Raw genomic sequence first — 22,371 nt, 5'->3', positions numbered from 1 at the left:
TTCCGTGTGGCAGAACCTGCAGTTGTTGTCGTTACTTTGGCCTGGCATCTTATTGAAAGCATTATTTATCAATCCCTGATATTGAGCAGCCATTATAATCCTCCCCTGGTCGTGAAAGCGAGCCAGGTCAAGGAACCTCTATTGTCGATGTATTCGTGAGATAGTTCCTCCAGATATTATTTTACTTGCTGATGTTGGCCCCATTCATCAGGTTTTGGAATATTTCCTCCGGCTCTTTGTCGCTATTTCTGTGGCAGGCTTGTTTGGTGTTGCAGCCTCATCTGTGAGACAACCCTGTCTAAAACCCTTGATCAGCTGGGTGATTGATGTAGTTCTGCTGGCTCTTGTCTCTTGATGTCCATATACCATTCAAGGCTGTTGTTCTGGGAGCTTCTCAGATATTGTCCTCTGCTCACAACAATTGCTCTATGTTGGTGGTTAATGTCTGAGAGCAGTATGAATGACAGGGTGCCATAATAAGTTGCTCTTATTGATATGTATGTGGGATGACTTCACTTTTGTATTCTGGACATTCCAGCGTGGATACTCGGAATGAGCGTTCATTTCTGACGTAGAAAACTGTAGTTAAAAGTTTTGTTAAAGGGACACGGTCAGTACGGATTAAAAAAATGCGATACTGGAGTCGGATACTCGCTCCATATAATAATTAAGGGTTATAGTTAGGGTACATGTGACATTTTCCGGTGATTTGTTCAAGATTGCGCACAGATCGGAGCTTTGAAGTCTGAGCGAATTAGTATATTAGAAGAAGTGCCTTGTGTAATTGAGGGGGTTTCCACTTGAAACATCGTGGATAGGGGTATTCCGTTTTGATACCCGAACCTAGCCGTGAGTGTGAGTGATTTGTAGCGATCGGTGAGATCAATATGTTAGGAAAATTCATGAATAAACCTGAGAGTTGTTGACATCATAGGGAAAGTTAGAGGAACCATCAAACGATATATTGTCGAATTTGGGCGGTGAGGTGAAACAGATACACTGTTTACAATGGCAAAGAGGGTTGCTGATTAAACAGCCGACATTGATGGTGAGGTGTTTGACTCGCACCCCCTCCTGAGAAAATATCATGAGGGCGTACAGAAATTACGACCTAAACAAAATAGGGAGCGGTCAATAAATTACCAATGTTGAAAAATTATAGTGGATAAAGTTTGACCTTTTCTTGGCCCAGTGCAGTATAAGAACCAATCATATCATTGTTATTTTTTGTATAAAAATGGATTGTGAAAAATTAGAACCCTACAATTAACCATCGAGTATGTTAGGTAGTCTGTGCATACAGGTTGCTGGACAGAGGAATGTAAGAAAACCAGTTATGAAAAGCGATATTAAGTATTGAGAAGAATTTTCAAATAATAAACAATAGTGACAAAAATAGAATTGTAAACACATTGCAATATGAATAAGGACAATAACAGATAAAAGTTAGCCTTATTCGCAAACACAAGTAGATGGCGCAATCCGATTCTGGAAACAAAGAAAATAGCTGGATATATTTAACAAGGAAACTCAGTCAGTAGAGAATTAAAATGCTGGTTCTGAGAATCTAAGCAGACAATCATGTTCATTTACTTATGCACACATTTGTTAAATGGAGTTAGCATCCTCTTAGAAAGAATTATCTGTGTTGGACTATGACAGAGCAACATCGAGTGGCCTTGCTGATAGTTTATTTAGAACATCGACTATTATTATCAAAAAGTAAAATGTAAGATAACCAACTCTGTTATAGTTTTGTAATTGTTATGTAAAAAAGATATGCACAGAGAATATTATTGAAACAAACGAATGTTTATTAAAATATTTTGGTTAACTTGGAAACAATGATAAGGAAATAATGTGGTGGACAGAGACAGAGTGGGTTTTGAAACTTATGCATAAAAATAATTTGGCCAGAAAACGTGATCGAAAGTCACGTGCTGTGTCTTCGTGTGGTCGAGTAACATAAGCCCAACGGAATATATGTATATATATATATATATATATATATATATATATATATATATATATATATATATATATATATAGTATGACACAGAGCTAGAGAGACAGCTAGACGGTAGACGAAAGAAGAGCTTTGGAGACAGGGCCGTAATGGCCATGTACGAGAGTGAAGCAGAGTCTAAGAAAAGCGTGCCATCTTCTAACAATTAAACATAATGAAATAAAAGCTGTCTAATATATAATTGAAGACTCTTGGCCGTTTCTTTGGAAGTAATGTTTATTTCAGTTTTTGGAAGATTCATAAACCAAGATCCGGATAAAAAAATATGATTTCTTTATTGGCAAGAACTGTGTTTCATCCCCCTTTATCTGTATTGTAAATGTCCTGTAACTCATGCCAATCACACATCCAGAAGGATTTATGAGCATGAGGCGACACAGAGAAACTTCACTATATACACACATCATCATATACCCAACGCTTTTTCTATACAGCGCTTTATATATATATATATATATATATATATATATATATATATATATATTAGCTTATCATAGTGGATAAAATCCGACGATATGAAATTTTAAATGGAGGCGAAGAGACCTAGAGGCTGCAGGATTATTCAAGGGGGATGGCCTTCATATTTATATATATATATATATATATATATATATATATATATAAAGAGAGAGAGAGAGAGACCTTACACTCTTCACAACGTAATATCTGCACCATATGTTGGTGTCATTTTATAGAACTGTTTATGGATATGTGTAAAACACACGCACACACCTATTTGCACATTTACACGTGATGCGCAAAAATATAAATCGATTGTTATTTATTTTATACGTACATTTAAAAATACACATTTATACCTGCATATACATTAGTATGACGACACTACGCATATATATTTTACATACATAATAAAGTATATACCTAGTATGTGACAATAGTAACAACGTGAAAGTTAACAACGATTAAAATTAGGAAAATCATATTCTCACACTATATATGCAGAGGTAAGAAGTGAACAAAAAGCTTTCAAACAAACGCAAATTCATTATAACTATTGTATTACTGCATATAATATATTAATATATGATATATAAAATTACATTTATACAATATCTGCATACAACACACAGACACAATGCACACGCACACATATATTGTATAAAATACATAATTTTAATATATACATGCATATTTTATATATGTATATATGTTGTATACAAAACACATAATTTGTAATCAGCGAAGCGATCATTGCTAGACAATCTTAAGCGTAGCTTGGATTATTCGCTGCTCAATGTACACATCATATGACACTTACAAATCACAATAATTCTCTATTCATAAAAATGGTCATCGAATTCCTGGCAAAACTGCAATGAGAATGCTGGTTACTATGGAGAAAAAATCTGGAGCACAAAATGTCACTCCTATTAATGGTTTTACTTTTTCTCTAATATTTCTTTTAGTTTTGAATTAAAAACTCAACCCTGTCATATTTATTTAAATGATGCTACAAATTTAAATATTTTTGAACTGATGATTACAAAACATTAACGATAAAATATAACTACGATCTGCATGTAAAAAAGGCTGTTAAATACAACGAGATATTATAGAAACAAGGGCCAGTATTGTTAAATATTGAATGCTTATGTGTTGGTGAATCTACAAAGTAACGAGGAATAGTTATGATGTAAAGTTGCAAGCAATTTGTTAGTAGTCTACATGTTATATACTAGTGCGTATAAACGTGTGTATATACGAGACGCCATTAATCTTTTTAAATGCATATGTAGCATGACTGTATTTTCCGATAATATGCGGACACTCATACGTATCTCTGTGATCTATGCATAAATATATGAACCATATAATCTCTTTAATCTATATACACACGTCTTCATGTAAATGCGTAATTATTAGCTAATTATTGCAGTATTGTCTAGTGTGTATACAGTGTTCTATAATTCGTTAAATGTTCATTGCGGGTGCGTATGCGCACTGGTTACACATTAGACGTATTCTTATAGACAAAGGGCAACAAACCTTTTATTGTTTCTTTTTCTTCAGTCGTTTGAAAAATGAACGAAGATACTTCGCTCGGGTTGAAACGCCACAACAACAAGTATTATTCTAAATAACTTTGTCACTTTGATGTTCCTTACCTCGGAATTCGCAAATATTTCTATCGGTTTCTACATCTTAGTAAAATGCGTCTATTAGAGCCCTATTGACCCAAAAGTGATGATCAGGCGCAAAGCCGATCCTCGAAACACTATCTGTGTTTTCGAAAGATATAATAAAACCATCGTTTCTGTTTACATTACTCACGTAAAAAAATCATGCTGTTTTTGTAACTGTATTTTAACTGGCTTTTGAATATTGACAATATCGCAAATTCCAAATTGATTATTGTTTCAAAAATTTATGTTCTAACATTCTTTCTGCTATTGAAATATTATATATTTCAATGGCATTGTACATTAGTTTTATCGTCGATCTATATCTCCAATTTCTTTGGAAACACTAAAAATCTAGCCCGTAGGCCTAAAACCTATATAATATACATAATAAATTTACTGCAATGTCTACGCAATATCAATTGAACGCTGTAGCAATTATTGATTTAAATCCACAACCGGCCTTTGCCCTTGATGATAGCCTGAAAACGGATTAGCACCCCTCAAATAAAGAGTGTTATTCTTGCTTGTACTTCTTTCATTTTGCCACTGGATATGTTTGTGCCTCGTGTCACTGTTCCCACACAAAGAACACAAAGAACTTTGGGGCCAAATGTAAGATAAAATGTGGGTGACGAAGTTCTTCGAGAATCGGGTATGTTAATTAATTTTATTGCGGACTATTATCGTCACCTTTCTTAGATGTTGTTTCACGACGTTTCGGCCAACTATTTCTCTGGCATTCGGCAGGTGGTAACCGTGATGGGATAGGAACATCGAAGCTCCTAACTTGGAGTTCTTATCCTGTCGCGGTTACCACTTGACGAAGGCCAGAGGAATAGTTGGTCGAAACGTCATGAAATAGCATCTAAGAAAGATGAGGATAATAGTCCGCAATAAAATAAATTAATAAACAATACTCATTTCAATAATGAATTCCAATTAAATAATATATGAATCAGGTCTGTGCCTTTCGGCTGGTATGCGAGATACTGCACCTTTTGTCATACCTACGACCTACAAACATAAAAGTAATCGATCCAGTGATTAATTACTTTAGAGACAACGAGAAGATATTCACAGGTGTTTATGTTGAGACCCCCAGACAAAAAGAGGTGTGACATGATGGCAAATTCTTTGCTGAAGATGACTAAGACTGTGATGGTTGCTTGAAATTCTTTGTAGACGTGTATGGATGAAGGGGCGATATATTCATTGTTCTGCAATCTTCTAGTCTTGGCAGTTTTTTTTATCGGAGAAATATCACAAATCAAATTGGTGTTTCAACCAGTTTATCTGTACCTATTTTACTCGTCTTTTGTTTTCTTCACCGTTGACAGAAATTACACTTGTCTGGTATGAAATGCGTTTATATACTTCCAGTCTAATGAGTGGTTACCTATCTATTTGTAATTGGCAATGTCGCGATTACATTGTCGATGATCTCTTGAAATTCAATGACCAATTCCGACATTTTGGCAGCATCAGATCTTTGTTCATACGTTTGGCTTGCTGCTATCGCTTCCTATCGGATTCTGGATGTTTCAACTCGTTTTTAACACTTCCCTAGCACTTTTCCTCTACCGATAAGAAAGTATGCATTTTTTATTTGTATTTTTGAGTAAAAATCCCAACATACTTATTGTCACCTAGCTAGAGGTTTAAAATTGGGCATAATTAATCATTCTGTGACAAAAAGAATGGATATATGGGCACAGTGATTATTCTTTTTCGCAAAAAATAGAACATAAAATAGCAGTAAAAAATTGCAACAGATATCATATCGAATTCTTATAATCCTCTTGTAGTCTATGCATTTTATTAAAATAAGTCAGCTCTCTTCCCTATCTACACGGACTTGTAAAGAGATAAGGTATGGTTTTATTACTCATTTCTACAAACTGAATGTTTTCTTCGATGTTTTCTATTTCCACATGGAACAAAGTATCGATAATTATACTCCACAATTAAAAAAAATAACTGCCCATTTTATTATGCGTTTATTTAACCTTTCACAATGAAATGTAACTCTTTTAGCTAAGAGCGAAGTGTAGTATTTGTTCTGATACTAGACATCATGGTTTTCCGTACGTTATCGAAAAATTCTTTCATACTGAGGAAATTTTTAATTCGTCACAATTCAAAGTTCGATCTTTTCTACTTTAAAGACCGACATTATATCTAACTGCGTTCTTGTGTGTGTGTGGGGGGAGGGGAAAATACAAATTCCTCACAGATAGACATATTCATACTGGACATATAATTGAGTCGCACACATTTTGACATAGATGTTTCAGTCATGTAAACCGTATTCGGATTCTTTGAAATACTCAAGAATTGTGAGACAATCGACAAACCAATGTTTATAAAGTTTGTACATGTTTTTTTCAAATATACAGATTTATTAAAATTCATGGAAGACATATGACTAGTCTGTTGCTAACACAGCTTAACAAATGGTTTATCATTCTAGTGCTGCAGTAATTACTTGCTTTCTATATAAGCCCTAAAAGAGTGCTGTATAACATCCTAGGAGATGAATACAAAGCCCATTTTGAAATAACTTTAAAACTTTCGACGTTATCGAAGCAACTTTTAAACACATTATTAAAAACTAGCGGGAGTGCCCGGCGTTGCCCGGGTGTTTAGAGGTGTGTGTGCTTTTGGGTAAATCAAAACAAAAGAATAATAAAAAATCGTTGCCCGGGTGTTTGTGTCGGGGGGGGGGTTGCTAGGTAAGTAGGAAGGATCGAACCCGAAGCCTTAAGGTGAAGTTGGAAAATAAAGTGTGAAAAAAGTGCGACGTTAACATATCAGCCACCAAGAAAATTCAATTCTTGGTGTTTAGGCAAACAAAATCGACTACGGTAGGTAGGCGCGAACGTGAAAATAGAATGTGAAGTATCCGGCACGCTAACCACTACGCCACGGAGCACTGCAACTGAACTTAGTGATTTTAAGTAGCTTAACATGAAAGAACTGAACGATTGAATAATGCAATGTGATATGATAGTGTATTTACCTGAATATCGGTTGCTAAGTGTTATTCGATGAGGGTTAGGGTTAAGATTAAAAGAAAAACAAACGTGTTATAAGTAAAACTTGGAGACCTATTGAGTTTTACTTAAACATGGAATCAAAGGTTAGTTCGATTCTATTAAGTCCACGGTGCGTTTCCCCCAGTAGAAAGCATAGAACTAAAAGGAACGTAAAAATTCCATTCCAGGTTTTTTAAGCAACTACAAAACGAAATAAAACGGAAATGATGTTTTCTATTTTTATTTTATAAATAAATGGAAAGAATCATTTTTTTAGCTTGACAATATTGGGGAAAAAATGACATTATTGTTTATGTTCCCAGTAGGCCCCTCTTGGCAAGGAAATGAAACTCAATTTATTTGTTTCCCCCTCCCCTGGCAATCAGATAAAACTGTTTGTTTTGTTTTTAATTGTATCCGAATGTTTTTGAGCGGAAAATTGAAAGAATCACTAATTTTATATAGCAAAAACTGGTAAAAAAAATCCCACATTATAAGCTATGGTTTCATTCTCCCCACTCGCTGGTGAATTAGTGAAACTGAATGCTTTTGTCTTTTTTGTTAAGAGAAATATTTGAAATGAAGGATTTAGCAAATCTATTCGCGTTTTTAAGCAACTGTTGAAATAAACATAATTAACGAAAAGGTGGCATTCGGCTAGTTTGGGGCATGTTAGTGTATTTCATGAAAGAAAGAAAAACGTAAAAAAAAAAAAATATTGAAATCCGGCGTTCTACAGTGGAAGACAGTGAACGGGGTAAGCCTAAACGGACTATATATTTTGTAAGCGTGTTTTACGTGAATAGCGTAATCGATAAAATTACATGGAAGAAGTGAACGGTTGTATAATGCAATGTGATATAAAAGTCCATTTACCTGAATATCGGCTGCTAAGTGTTATTCGATGAGGCTACGCTGAAAGAGAAACAAACGTGCCATGATTAAAGTTGGATACGTAAGTAAGAGTTGAAGACCAATTGAGTTTGTAGTAAAACATGGAATCAAAGATTAGTTCGTTTCGGGTGTTTTCAGTAAACGCGATTTTCTATGTGAAAACTGAAGTCGTATTGCAGAACACGAATTTCTTCTGTAAGAGAGTGTTTGAATAGTATGCTATGCAATTTGTTGAAATAATATAAATGGTAATCAAGCAACGTAAAAGTAAGCGTGAGATAAAAAGGTATGTTTGTGAGAATGTCGGTACCGGTTAATTCCGTGGTGCGTTTCACCCAACAGGAAGCATAGAAGGGAAAGGCACGGTAAAATTCCATTCCAGATTTTTAAGCAACTACGAAGTAAAGAAACCCCAAACAGGCGTTCCTTCGTAACTGTCCCTTGTGAACGATACCGGAAACGGTGTAAGTGGTGGCGAGGAAAAGAGGAATTAATTAGATAGAAAAGATTTTACTACTTCCATTGATTTTAACCGATTGTGGCAGTGAACTCTCAACAGAAAAATATAGGAATCTACGATTATCGAGGAAGTGAAGAGATAATATGCCTATAACACACTTCAGATATTGTGCTGCAGTTTGTGCATATTACATTTGCATGAAATGTCTTATGTCATAGGTGTAAAAATGAGTTCATTTTATATATATATATATATATATATATATATATATATATATATATATATATATATATATATGGATTATATAGGAGAGAAGCTGGATGTTTACTTGGGTGTCTCAGGCCTCCCTATACAAGGATTTGTCAGAATAACCTGGCATGATGATACTTTTCACTAGAAGTAAACCCTGACCAAATATTCCAAATCACATAATATTCGCAGTCCAAATAAAATCTCGGTTTAACGCTATTTTTTTACGAGGATGGGTGCACCTTCAACAAGTGATATTACCTCACGTAGAAACACAAAGTTGGATATTTCACCAAACTAGATCAATACTTGTCCTGCAATCCATTAAAATCAATAAATAAATGAGTAAGATATACTATAACATATTAAAATGGTCGAGTGCGAAGAGGAAAATTGTGTTCTCAATTTCTACTCAACTCAGTGTTTGAAGGATGAAGAACGATAATGAGACATTCGGATATCTATGTATATCGTATAGCGTTCAAGTGTGAGTCCCATATAAGAGGTCCCTTGATTTCTGAAAACTTCGACTGAAAGAAATTAGAAACAAAAATAAGAGTTTGAATTAACTACTAGACACTATCCTCTAGTGTTTTTGTTTTTTCTATACGATAAACTGAGATGAGGACACTTCATGGTAAAGTAAACCATGAAAAAATATCCAAAATAACTCAGTATTCTAAGCACAAGAAAATTCATTTTAACACGGCCATATACTGGCTCATACAAAGAATGTTTACACTTTCTCTGGTTATTTTACTTAAAGTTAGCGCACTATATGCACACTCTACCAGACCAGATGAATTCTTGTCCTGAGACCTGGTAAGATGAAGAGATAAAAAGAAAGATATATAATAAAATAATTTGTCTATTTGGAGAGACCGAAATTATTGGACATCACTTTTTACTGATGAGGTGGCAGAAAATTTTGAAAGTAACACTCGAATGCATATAGAAATCAAGTGCAACATCCAGGAAGATATCTTTTTCCCAGAACTTATTTACTAAAGTAAAATGAAAACAAGCGGAAAATAACGCAAACAAATCACTTTTTAGAAGACGTGTTTTTTCTCACCATAGAAATAATGCATATGTTAAATCGCGGCAATGTTGCCAATGTTTCTTGTATTATAAAAATCATCGAATTAGATTAGCAATTTTAATTTCATATTTAAAATATTGTAAATATTTCTGATAACATAAGGACCAAAAAATCTATCGTGATGTTTGATTTAGACTAGGGTTTTACATTTTACTTCGTTACAAACAGTTGGGTAAATTTTACTTGCAATTTGCTTAATTTGATTAATAAGCGTGTGTTTATTAAATTTAAATGAGATTAACATGAACTATCGCGAGTTGAAACAGTTATTTTTGATCACATGAGAACGACGTTCACTACACTTTAAGTTTTTTTTATTTGATTATTGTGATGTAGATGCGAGTTCGACGTTAATGCAATGACGCTGTACAACATTAAAATGTTGGCGGATGTTAAAATTATATCGAAAGAGAACAATTGTCTCTCATATGAGTAAATACAAAAACATTTACAAAGGAAACAAAAGCGAATAAATGCATAGATTTGCATACAAATCAAATTGAAATGAAAATAAGAAAACGTCTCATTATTTACGGTTTCGCTTTCCTTATTCTTCTGACAGACGTTTCTGACAGACGTTTCTGACAGACGGATATATTAAAAATAAGTATAAACTGCTCTTCGCAACAGAACAGAAAAATTTAATATTTCATATGTATGCGTATTCATTCAGTATTTTAAGTAGTCATTTTGTTACTAATTTAAAAATACATAATTATCCTGCAATATGGAGAAGTCTTTCATCCATTAAGAAAGTAGCAGAATAGAGATATCAGATGAGGGAGAGGTTACATAAACCCAACACGGTAATATGACGTCAGTCAGAATTGTCCAATAAACCTGCATTTATTTTGAATCAATGTTGTCCGTGGAAACGCAGCCTGATCAGCCCGGGCGCCACAATGTAACTAGGTGACTTTATTTACATACAACCACTATAGTGAGTTGGGCGTAATCCGAATAGCCGATATATTTACAACTGATTTTACTACTGTTTGTTTACAAAATTTGAAAACAACATGGGAAAACAAACGGGCAGGTGTTTAACGGCTCTCACGTTAATTTTCTTAATTCATGGAACAAGCGCAATTAAACATCGACAGTTTAATGGATTATTTGTTATCATTAAAATTTACGTGAACAGGAGCTGTGATATAAATTTAGATTAATGACTTTATACATATATATATATATATATATATGTGTGTGTGTGTGTGTATGCGTGTGTGTGCGGATGTGTGTGCGTGTATACATATATATGCATATATGATGATACTGTATGTTTATTCTTTTAGTTGGTGTTGTACTATTGAGGATCTAATACTAAGAGGATTTAAACGTACCAACTTTAAAAAGAATAAATTATTTTACAGGCGAACGTTATATAACTGAACGAATACTACATTACCAACCACAATCAATAATAATACAATAAAGGATGGTGTAATACCTGGGAGAATATTTTCATACATTATCAAAAAAATGTAGTTAAAGTAGTTTAAAAATACTCAAGAGATTTGTTGGACTCTAATTTTCGCAATTAAGGCGACAGTTCATATTGACTATAAGGTGTGTAGTAAATTGTTGAAAGCTTGCGACAAATAACCATTTGAAAGTATTAATATGAACAATGTCATAATAATATCCATGCGTTGGGATAAATCCAGTGTAAATATGTTTGGCACTATTAACCTTTCAAGAAAAAAATATTCCTCATCTAAATGAATAGTGTCTGTTTACTCCTACACATATATAAACATACGTGTAACTATATATAGTTATATGTAACTATCGTACTATATATATCACAACGTTATAACAATCAATAACCCTAACCCAACATTGCATACCAAGTAAATACAGCATAAAATCTACCATTAACTTTATAGACCTTATAAAATTAAACTACCCCCACAAATACATAACGATGCTCGAAATCTGTTCACTAAGGTCCATATAAAAGACACAATAAAAATACTCCTTAATCAAGTATGCAACCACAACACGATCTCCCCTCAGGCATGAAACCACAAGCCCTAGAAAAATTACCACTAAAACGCACCACACGAGTTCCCTTTACTAACCCTAAAGGAAAGCATACATCCAAATAGAATCTCAATAGAATCACCTCTACGCCTTACATTCGCAAAATTTTGCATGACCTACCTCGAAAACAAAATCCTGTCAGACCCAAACAATAAACTCAACATCTAGTCCCGATATGTAGATGATATAGTCATAGCAGCAGAATCTGTTCAAGTCATTAAAAAAACTTCAACTAAATCTATAAATATACTCCGTCCTCAAATTTAAACACGAACCAAATATAAATAACAAAATACCAGTTCTCGACGAATTAGCAGATTCTAACAACCCTACTAAATAGATAACCTCAACATACAAAAAATCTACCAACAATAATGCAATATTCTTACTTACCATAGAGAATGCCCACAAAAATATAAAACTGCCCTTATAAAAAAATTTATTCACCGTTTATACAATATAGCATCAACCCGACAAATATTTTACAAAGAACTAACAAACATAAAACAAACCCGAGCAAACAATAATTTTCCCAACAAAATCGTTGATAAACACATAAAACTCTATTCATAGTAAAAAAAAATCCTAACCCTAACAAAAATGACGCCATTAAAGTATACTATAAAAACAAACTACAAAACAGACAAAAACATAGTAAAAAAAACTAAATAAACATACCCCAGACCACTGACCAGAACAAAAAGATGAAGCTTATAATATATTATTCTAAATTTAAAACCTTAAATCTAATCATTGTAGTGTATGATTTATTTGCCTCTCGAAAATATCTCCGAACCTACTCTAAAAACTCGTACAATGCATACATAGGCCAAACCGCACCAACATTCTCCCGACGATTAATATTTCATCTAACAGACAATAACGCCATAGAACAACACATAACGATCTATAATAAAACCATACAATCGTTAGACACTAGTAATATTTTAATTAACAATACTAAAATTCGATACCTTAACAATTGCACACAAAGACTGAAATTACTAGAAGACATACTAATTAAAAAACTACAGCCTCTTAACAACCATTTAATATCGGGACAAATATACTGACCGTATTGAACAAATAATAAATAAATAAATAAATATATAAAGCAAATATAAAATAAGCAAATCAAAATTAAATATAAATAATTTACCCCAACCCATCCTGCATTCACCTTTATAACCAATATAAAAAATCGAACTATAAATACACTGCGCCTCAATATAGAAGAGAAAAGAATGAAAACAACAACAATGACGACGGCGATCGGATGTACCAACTGAAAATGCTTGAGAAGAATATGACCGACAACAACAAACTGGGCGCCATAAAAAACGACCTCTCTGCGAATTGAAAAGTTTTCCAACAACATCGAAAAAACTGAATTGTGTGCAATTAGACATGCTTGAATATATATATATATATATATATATATATATATATATATATATATATATATATATAAACATGATAGGCATGCATATATAAACATATATGCACATATATTTATACTTGTAATTATATATTACAAACAACTTCTTTCTACATAGGTTTCTGCTGAACATTTTTAAATTCACTATTAGTTTTCGGGGTGCAAGCTTAAAATATCCAGTGTACTTGCGGTACACACTGATAATTCTAAGTAAATATCATTCATATATATATATATATATATATATATATATATATATATACACAAAAAAATACATTATATATTATAACATATATATTCAAATAGACGGAGTGGCAATGGGATTAGTACTTGGACCGACCCTAAGTGAATTCTACATGGCTGATTTAGAGAAGAAAATATTTATAAATAATATAAAGCGCCCCCCTTTATGTACGCTACGTGGACGACATCCTTATTTTATTTGAAAAAAAAAGAAAATATATACCAACTACAGTATATTTTTAAAAAACCCTCAAATTTTAAATTTACAGGAGAGTTAAATAATAATAATAATAATAATAATAATAATAATAATAATAATAATAGTAATAATAATAATAATGATACAATTTTATTTCTTGATGTCCTTATTGACCCGTCCAATAATACTTTTAAAGCTTCGGTATATAAAAACCAACGAGCATAAACTCCAACCTCCTGAAATTTAAAAGTGAGTGCCCACAAAGGTACAAAATAGCCATAATAAAAAATATATTAGATCGCACTAAAACGATATAATAATATAATCCACAAAAATAGCATTACTAATTGAAAAAAAATCATTAAACAAGAACTCATCAATAATTATTTTCCTAATTACAGTGTCGAAGAACAAATTAAAAACAAATACTACAATCCCTTGAAAACCCTAATAACACTGCAATGCAACCCTATTAATATTTTTATCAAAATCAAATGACACCGAATTTCAGAATCGAAGAAAACACATTTAAAAATATCATACGTAGATACTTGACGTCTGTTGACAGTAATTCTAAAATAAATTTATTATCTACTTACAAGAAGTTTAGAACACAAAACCTTGCGGTTAGAAACAACTGCTCACCGGCTATAAAAACGTTGGAACAAACCAATGTAGTATATAAATTTAAATGCTCTATGGGAGAACGTAACTCCGAAAATAATACATGAATTGAGACAACATTGTCCCGGCGAATAACCATGCATCTAAATAATACTAGTTCTATACATAAACATTTGATAAAAGAACATAAATGCCCCCTCCAATCTTAGAAAGGTCCTTGTTGACAACATAAAAATTATACAACATGAAAATGATATTAAAAAACAATTATTGAAGTGTCATATATTAGAACCCTTCAACCCACTATAAATGTGTTGTGGCGAATCACCCTCCAAATGGAGTGTTCAATCCATTATATAAATCATAGATCTTTTGATCCCAGGTGTGGATTAAACACCAGAGCGACCCTCGCCTACTCGGTGACGTTTACTACTCTTTTCAGTTGTAACCTTTTTACGTTGCTGTTCCAGTAATGCATTGTTTAAAATCTATTCCGTTGTTCTGTTTTCTTTGTGGCTTATTGCAAGCCGTAACTCTGGCGACATAGGATTCGGAGAACGTACTCACGTTTAAAAACAGTGTTCTAAAAAAACTAAACACTGACGACATTGGATTCAAGGAGCATACTAAAATCGAAACCAGTAAGGACCTTGAAAAATAATCGCATTGAAATAGTATTCTAAAAATACTAACGACGTCGGACTCAAGTGTTATCAAGCCTAAGGAAGTGTCTAAACACTTGCAACTGAAAGGTAACTTTAAAAAAACGCAGATCATTACGGAAAAAAAGAGTTGAAAAGAAAAAAGTTCGTCACGATTTTCAAAGATAGCGCTGTACTTTTGCAAAAAGAAAATGTTCGTCGCGACTTAGACAGGTAAACTTTTATACTTTTGGAAAAAGAATTCGCCACTTGTGGTTTTCGCTGCTAAATTCGGACGTTATTATTTTTCCTCTGGAGAAAAATATATACTTGATCTTTTTTCTTTAGACGATGAATGTTTATATATTTATGTTTTTTTTCTGTTCGTTTTATTGTCTGGAGGAATAAATAAGAAAGAATAAAATGGTGTTGTAAAATTCAGCCAACGTTTTGAAATTGCTAATGCTGACAACGAAAAATGGACGAATTGAAAGAAGCGTTGGAACATTTGGCCAAGTTGCATATCGATGTCGAAATGCGTCAGTCACAATCCGAAAAACACTGGACTGAACGTCAAATATGATTCGAGGAACAGCAAAAGAAATCGTAAAAACAGTTAGCGGAATGTCAAATACGAACCGAAAAACAGTTAGCCGAACGGCAATTACGAACAGAAATTGTCAGAAATAATGCGAACGCGGAAAGCAATTCAGCATTTTCTCAGAATACAATATGGACTGCGATAGACAATTTTAAATTCGAGGAAGAGGAAAAATAAGTCGCAGCGTATTTTCGGCGTTATAAAGATTTTTTTTTTAATATTGACTGCAGCAACTGGTATAATCAAAAGAAAACCAGACTTCTACTACGAAAATTGGAAACGGCTGATCATGATACATTCGTGGATTACATCTTCAATGAGACAGTAAATTTGTTAACAGAACTTTTCTCACCGAAAACGTTTCTTTTCCATAAGTGTTGGAGATGTTTGAATGTGGTAAAAGACGATAATGACGAGTTTGCCACATATGCACCTGTAGTGAACAAACACTGTGATGACTTTAAGTTGTCTGAACTAACAGCAGACAATTTTAAATGTCTTGTGTTTGCGCAAGTGTTAACCTCGGGAAAAGATACGGAAATCAGGCGCAGAGTCCTTAGAAAATTAGAAAATGAACCGAACTTAACACTTCAAAAATTGACTGAGGATTGTCAAAAAGTAGAAATTATAAAAAAAGATACAAGAAATATTCAAGGAGGCATAGCGAATATTAAAAAAAAGTAACTAAGAAAAAACCGTCGAAATAGCACACATACACTAACCACCGAAACTCAGAAAAACTAAAAGCACCCAGCGCTTTTTTCAGATGTGGTGGAATACATTGGGTAAGGGATTGCCCATTTTTAACAAAAAGATGCCATTTATGCAATAAGATCGGTAATAAAAGTTCGCACTATAGGAAAACTCAGAATAGAAGCCGTGTACATCAAACCAGAACTAAGGACGTCGTGCATGAAAATCTACGCAAATACGTAACGGTTAACATTTTCGGCAAGGCTATTAAATTCCAATTGGACAGTGGATCGGATCTTTCAATAATAAATCTCAAAACGTGAAAAATATTACGAAAGCCGACTATGTTAAAAAACTAACAGGCCGTTAATAGTACAAAAATTCGTTTTGAAGGTGAATTATTTATAAACGTCACTTTAACATCACTTTTCACTAAAATTGTATTTGCTAAAAGATGTTGAGAACCTGTTCGGTTCTGACAGCATGGGGGAGTTTCGTCTCTGGGATCTTCCTATCTCCACATTCTGCAAGAAAATAGATACCCGACCAGAAGAAACGGAGAAACTTTTAACTTGTTTTAAAAAGAATTCACAAACGTATATATTGAATATAGTGAGTTGGCTGCTCCGGCAGTTTACATAAAGAAAAGGTCCGGGGAAATTTGCGTTTGCGCCGACTTCGCGACCGGACTCAACAGGTCCTTAGAAGATTTTCACTATACATTACCTAGTCGAGAAGTGTTCACGAAATTAAATGGCGGCAAGTTTTTTTCTAAGATCGACCTGAGTGACGCTTTCCTACAGATTCCGGTAAACGACAAAAGCGCTAACCTCCTCTTTATTAACACTCATCGGGATTTGTACAGATACGAAAGACTCGCGTTTGGTGTCAAGGTGGCACCCGCAATATTCCAGCAAGTAATGGATACTATGCTGTACAGCTTGGACACCGCAATCGCATATCTTGATGACATTATCATAGCGAGCAAAAGCAGGGAGGAACATGAAAACCATATCAGACAAGTATTCAGCCGGATACAAGATTACGGATTTAAGATCAAAGCAGATAAATGCGAGTTCTTTTTACAAACAATTAAATACCTGGATCAAATAATCGATTAAGATGGCAGACGCCCAGACCCAGATAGGGTGACCGCTATTAAAGAAATGCCAGCACCAGTAAACATAACTCAATTGCAGAGTTTTTTTTTAGGTTTGGCAAATTATTACCAGGGGTACATCCCAAATATGCACAAATTGCGCGCATCACTTAATGAATTGCTGAAAAAGGATAAGGCTTGGGAGTGGACAGAAGATTGCTAGACATCATTCCAAGGAATAAAAAGAATCCTGACTTCAAAACTATTCCTAGCGCATTTCAACCCACGGTTGGACATAATAGTAGCTAGCGACGCTAGTCAATATGGCGTCGGGGCGTGCATGCTACATCGAATGCCGGATGGCTCGAAACAGCCTATTGCTTTCGCATCACGGACTCTCTTGCCAGCGGAAAAGACTTATTTTTAGATCGAGAAAGAGGCCCTAGGAATTATATTTGCAGTTTCAAAATTCCACCGGTTCTTGTACGGAAGACATTTTTTTCTACAAACCGACCATAAGCCGTTGATATCCTTTTTTTATCAAAAAAAGGACTTCCAACATTCACTGCGAACCGAATATTAAGATGGGGAACTATTCTGCTGAACTATAATTTTACAATTCAATTTCTCCCCTCAAAACAACTAGCCCATGCAGACGATCTATCGAGACTGATTCCTGCCAAAATGGAACCTCTTGAAGATTCAGTAATCGCGGCACTACGTATTAATAGTGATGTAAAAACCATGATAAACAATATTATCCGCGAACTGCCGGTCACACTTCAGGAAATTAAGTTAGAATCGCTAAATGAAAATTTCATTCAAACCACGAAGCAGACATTAGCTCTGGGTGACACGAGTTCAGACATTTTTCTGGTTGCGACGAAATACTGTTATACGGTGAAAGGGTTGTCATCCCCCAAACCTTTCAAAAAAGAATTCTCAGAGATTTTTAGATGGGGCATCCAGGAATAAACAGTATGAAAAACCTAATGAGAAGTTTTGTTTATTGGCCAGCTATGGATCAAGATATTACCGACATGGTGAACAGATGCAAAGGCTTGCTTTGGCTGCAAAAGCACCACCGATAGCATATAAACCTTGGCCTAAGGCTGAACAACCATGGTCGAGGATCCACATCGATTATGCGGGACCTGTGGAGGATTTTTACTACATGATAGTAGTTGACTCTTACTCTTAATGGCCAGAGGTACTAAGATTAAAAAACCGACCACGGCAACAACGACACATTTTTTATTGGAATTGTTTGCTCGACTTGGACTGTCTGCTTAGCGATAACGCTACACAGTTCACCTCGACAGAGTTCAGAAAATTCTGCGAGACGTATCAACTCAAGCATATTACGACACCCCAGTACCACGCCAGAAGCAACGGTCAGGCAGAATGCTTCGTCGATACGCTTAAAAGGGCATTAAAAAAGGCATCCGGTACACCGACAGAAAAGGCCCTTCAGCAACTTCTGCAGGTTTACAGAATCATGAGAAATCCGAACAAACTAGATGCGGCATCACCAGCAAAAGCCATGTTCGGACGGAAAATAAAATCCGTATTTGATAAACGGCTACCCAAAAACATAGTACAGAACAGAACCTCTACAATGCCAACGAAACGGCTTAACAGCGGAGATAAGGTGTATTTTAGACATTTCAGAAATAACGTTTCTTTTTGGGAACAGGACACGATCTTACGAAGAATCGGCCATGTTACATACATCATTCAGGGCCCAAAGTTCCAACATAAGAGGCACCTAAACCAAATCAGGAAACGCTTCTACGATGATCAAGAATAACCATCGCAGGACGGCAGTGAGGCGATTGAAACTGTATGACTGTTTTGACATAGACCCTCCAAAAGGGATGTCAGAACCGAGACGTTCCGACAGAAAGAGGAAGTGCGCAAACCCCTTGGTGGTCTGCCCCAAAAGGCAGAAATACTGATTATCACAACCGCAGAAATCAGCTTGGGAAGGGGGGTGTTGTGGGGGAATCACCCTCCAAATGGAGTGTTCTATCCATTATATGAACCATATACCTTTTGATCCCAGGTGTAGATTAAAAACCAGAGCGACCCTCGCCTGCTCGGTGACGTTTACTACTTTTTCAGCTGTTACCTTTTTACGTTGTTGTTCCAGTAATACATTGGTAAAACTCTATTCCGTTGTTCTGTTGTGTTTGTGGCTTATTGCAAGCCATAACAAAATGATATCGCATTCGTGAAAAGCAGCAACGTTCTAAAATATCTTGCGTAGTTCTTATTGGACGTACTTTGTTAACGGTGTCCATTAACTTGCTGATTGTAATACTTGAATTTTAATCGACCTATATTTTAATCGACTTTTCATCGACTCTATATATTTTAACTTATTTTAACGATGTTTCCTGTATATTTTTGTTTTCACTTTTAATTCTCATTTTCGCTCCTTGGATTTTTACTTCCACACCTGATGATTATTTGTAGGCGAATCGAAAGCGCTCGTGACAGCAACAACCATGGAACTGTTATTAATATTTTTGATTTCGATACAAAAAATCGAAAAATTAAAAGATAGAATCATAAAGCAAAGTGTTTCCGTTGCATTTAATAATATTTGCGTGAATGAAAAAATGCTGTCTAAATATACCAATATATATATATATATATATATATATATATATACCAATATATATATATATATATATATATATATATACCAATATATATATATACATATATATATACCAATATATATATATATATACATATATATATACCAATATATATATATATACATATATATACCAATATATATATACATATATATACATATATATATACCAATATATATATATACATATATATACATATATATATACATATATATATACCAATATATATATATACATATACATATATATATACCAATATATATATATACATATACATATATATATACCAATATATATATATATATATATACATATATATATACCAATATACATATATATATACCAATATATATATACCAATATATATATATATACATAAATATATACCAATATATATATATACATAAATATATACCAATATATATATATACATAAATATATACCAATATATATATATACATAAATATATACCAATATATATATATCTACATATATATATACCAATATATATATCTACATATATATATACCAATATATATATCTACATATATATATACCAATATATATATCTACATATATATATACCAATATATATATCTACATATATATATACCAATATATATATCTACATATATATATATACCAATATATATATATCTACATATATATATATACCAATATATATATATACATATATATATATACCAATATATATATATACATATATACATACCAATATATATACATATATATATATATACCAATATATATATACATATATATATACCAATATATATACATATATATATATACCAATATATATATATATACATATATATATACCAATATATATATACATATATATATATACCAATATATATATATATACATATATATATATACCAATATATATATACATATATATATATACCAATATATATATATATACATATATATACCAATATATATATACATATATATACCAATATATATATATACATATATATATATATACCAATATATATACATACATATATATATATATATACCAATATATATATATATACATATATATACCAATATATATATACCAATATATATATATATATACCAATATATATATACCCATATACCAATATATATATATACCAATATATATATATATATATATATACCAGTATATATATATATACCAATATATATATATACATATATACCAATATATATATATATACATATATACCAATATATATATACCAATATATATATATATATATATATATATATATATATAAGTAGGTTGTAGTTTGCTTGAAGCATTGTTGAAGAAAATTATAAGATAAAATTAAAAGCCAAGAACAATGCGAGATTTTTTTTTATATAGAGTAAAATTAAATGCAAACAAAAGAAATACATTTCTTTTTTTTTTTTGTTTTGTTTTTTCTTTTTGACACAAATTTTAACTCTAAACAACAGTAATTTTTTATTTCTCTGTTGTATTCAATGGTGTTGTAAATCTCAATATATTTCAGACTTATTAGTCCATTTTCAAGAGAAGACAGCGGAAGAGTGTTCAAAATTGGAAAAGTAGCCGCAGAGTTTGCCACGTGATACCGCGAAATATAGAACAAAACATGACGTTAGGAGAACGTTAAAATAAATCAGTTGATGTTTGAAATACTTGTTGCGTTTGTGAATCAAGGGAGATGACTATTCAAGCAAGGTTTTTTTTTTTTAAATTATTGTTTTTCTTATGTTTTAAACTTATATTATAAAAGCGGAGCTCAATTCCAGTCTATTGTTTAGTGTGGGAGTATTTTTTGAAATAATTAAAAATTCGAGGATACGAAGTTGACCTACGTTTCTTGAAGAAGCAAGAATGTTGATGTGAAAATCTGGTTCTGAATTAATGCAAGTGCGAATATGTTTATAGAACGACGAAGCAGTAGTGTTTAAGTGCTCTTTAATGCGGTGATGAAGCAATCTGGTAGTGCTTCCGATGTAAGATTCACTGCATTTAGCGCATTGTAGGTCGTAAACAACGTGGTTCTTAAAGCATAAACCTGTGTGTGATATTGGGCAATTAGAGAGTGAACAAGGGGAAGGTGTATGCGATGGATGTTTTCGGTTGAGCTGTTGTCTTAAAGTAGATCCAGTGTGGATGAGTTGAATGTTGAGCCCCTCGCTGCGGATGGCTTTTCGGATTGAAGA

The 22,371-nt window shown here is 33.1% G+C and overlaps 1 protein-coding gene across 1 annotated transcript in view; it reads right to left on the bottom strand.

The window, feature by feature from the left end:
• LOC145249678 (dexamethasone-induced Ras-related protein 1-like) overlaps positions 1 to 22,371 on the bottom strand; it is a 1,077,461-nt gene that overhangs the window by 520,907 nt on the left and 534,183 nt on the right. The window contains exon 3 of the mRNA XM_080111468.1: positions 8,082 to 8,120. The gene's annotated coding sequence lies outside the window, so the exon portion shown is untranslated. The remainder of the gene's footprint in view (positions 1 to 8,081; positions 8,121 to 22,371) is intronic.

The sequence above is a fragment of the Euprymna scolopes genome, chromosome 28, assembly GCF_053919585.1.
Source record: "Euprymna scolopes isolate OS-2025 chromosome 28, ASM5391958v1, whole genome shotgun sequence".
In the NCBI taxonomy this organism is placed as follows: Eukaryota; Metazoa; Mollusca; class Cephalopoda; order Sepiida; family Sepiolidae; genus Euprymna; species Euprymna scolopes.
Note: the sequence above shows the minus strand (reverse complement) of the source record. Positions and strands in the feature narration are given on the sequence as shown.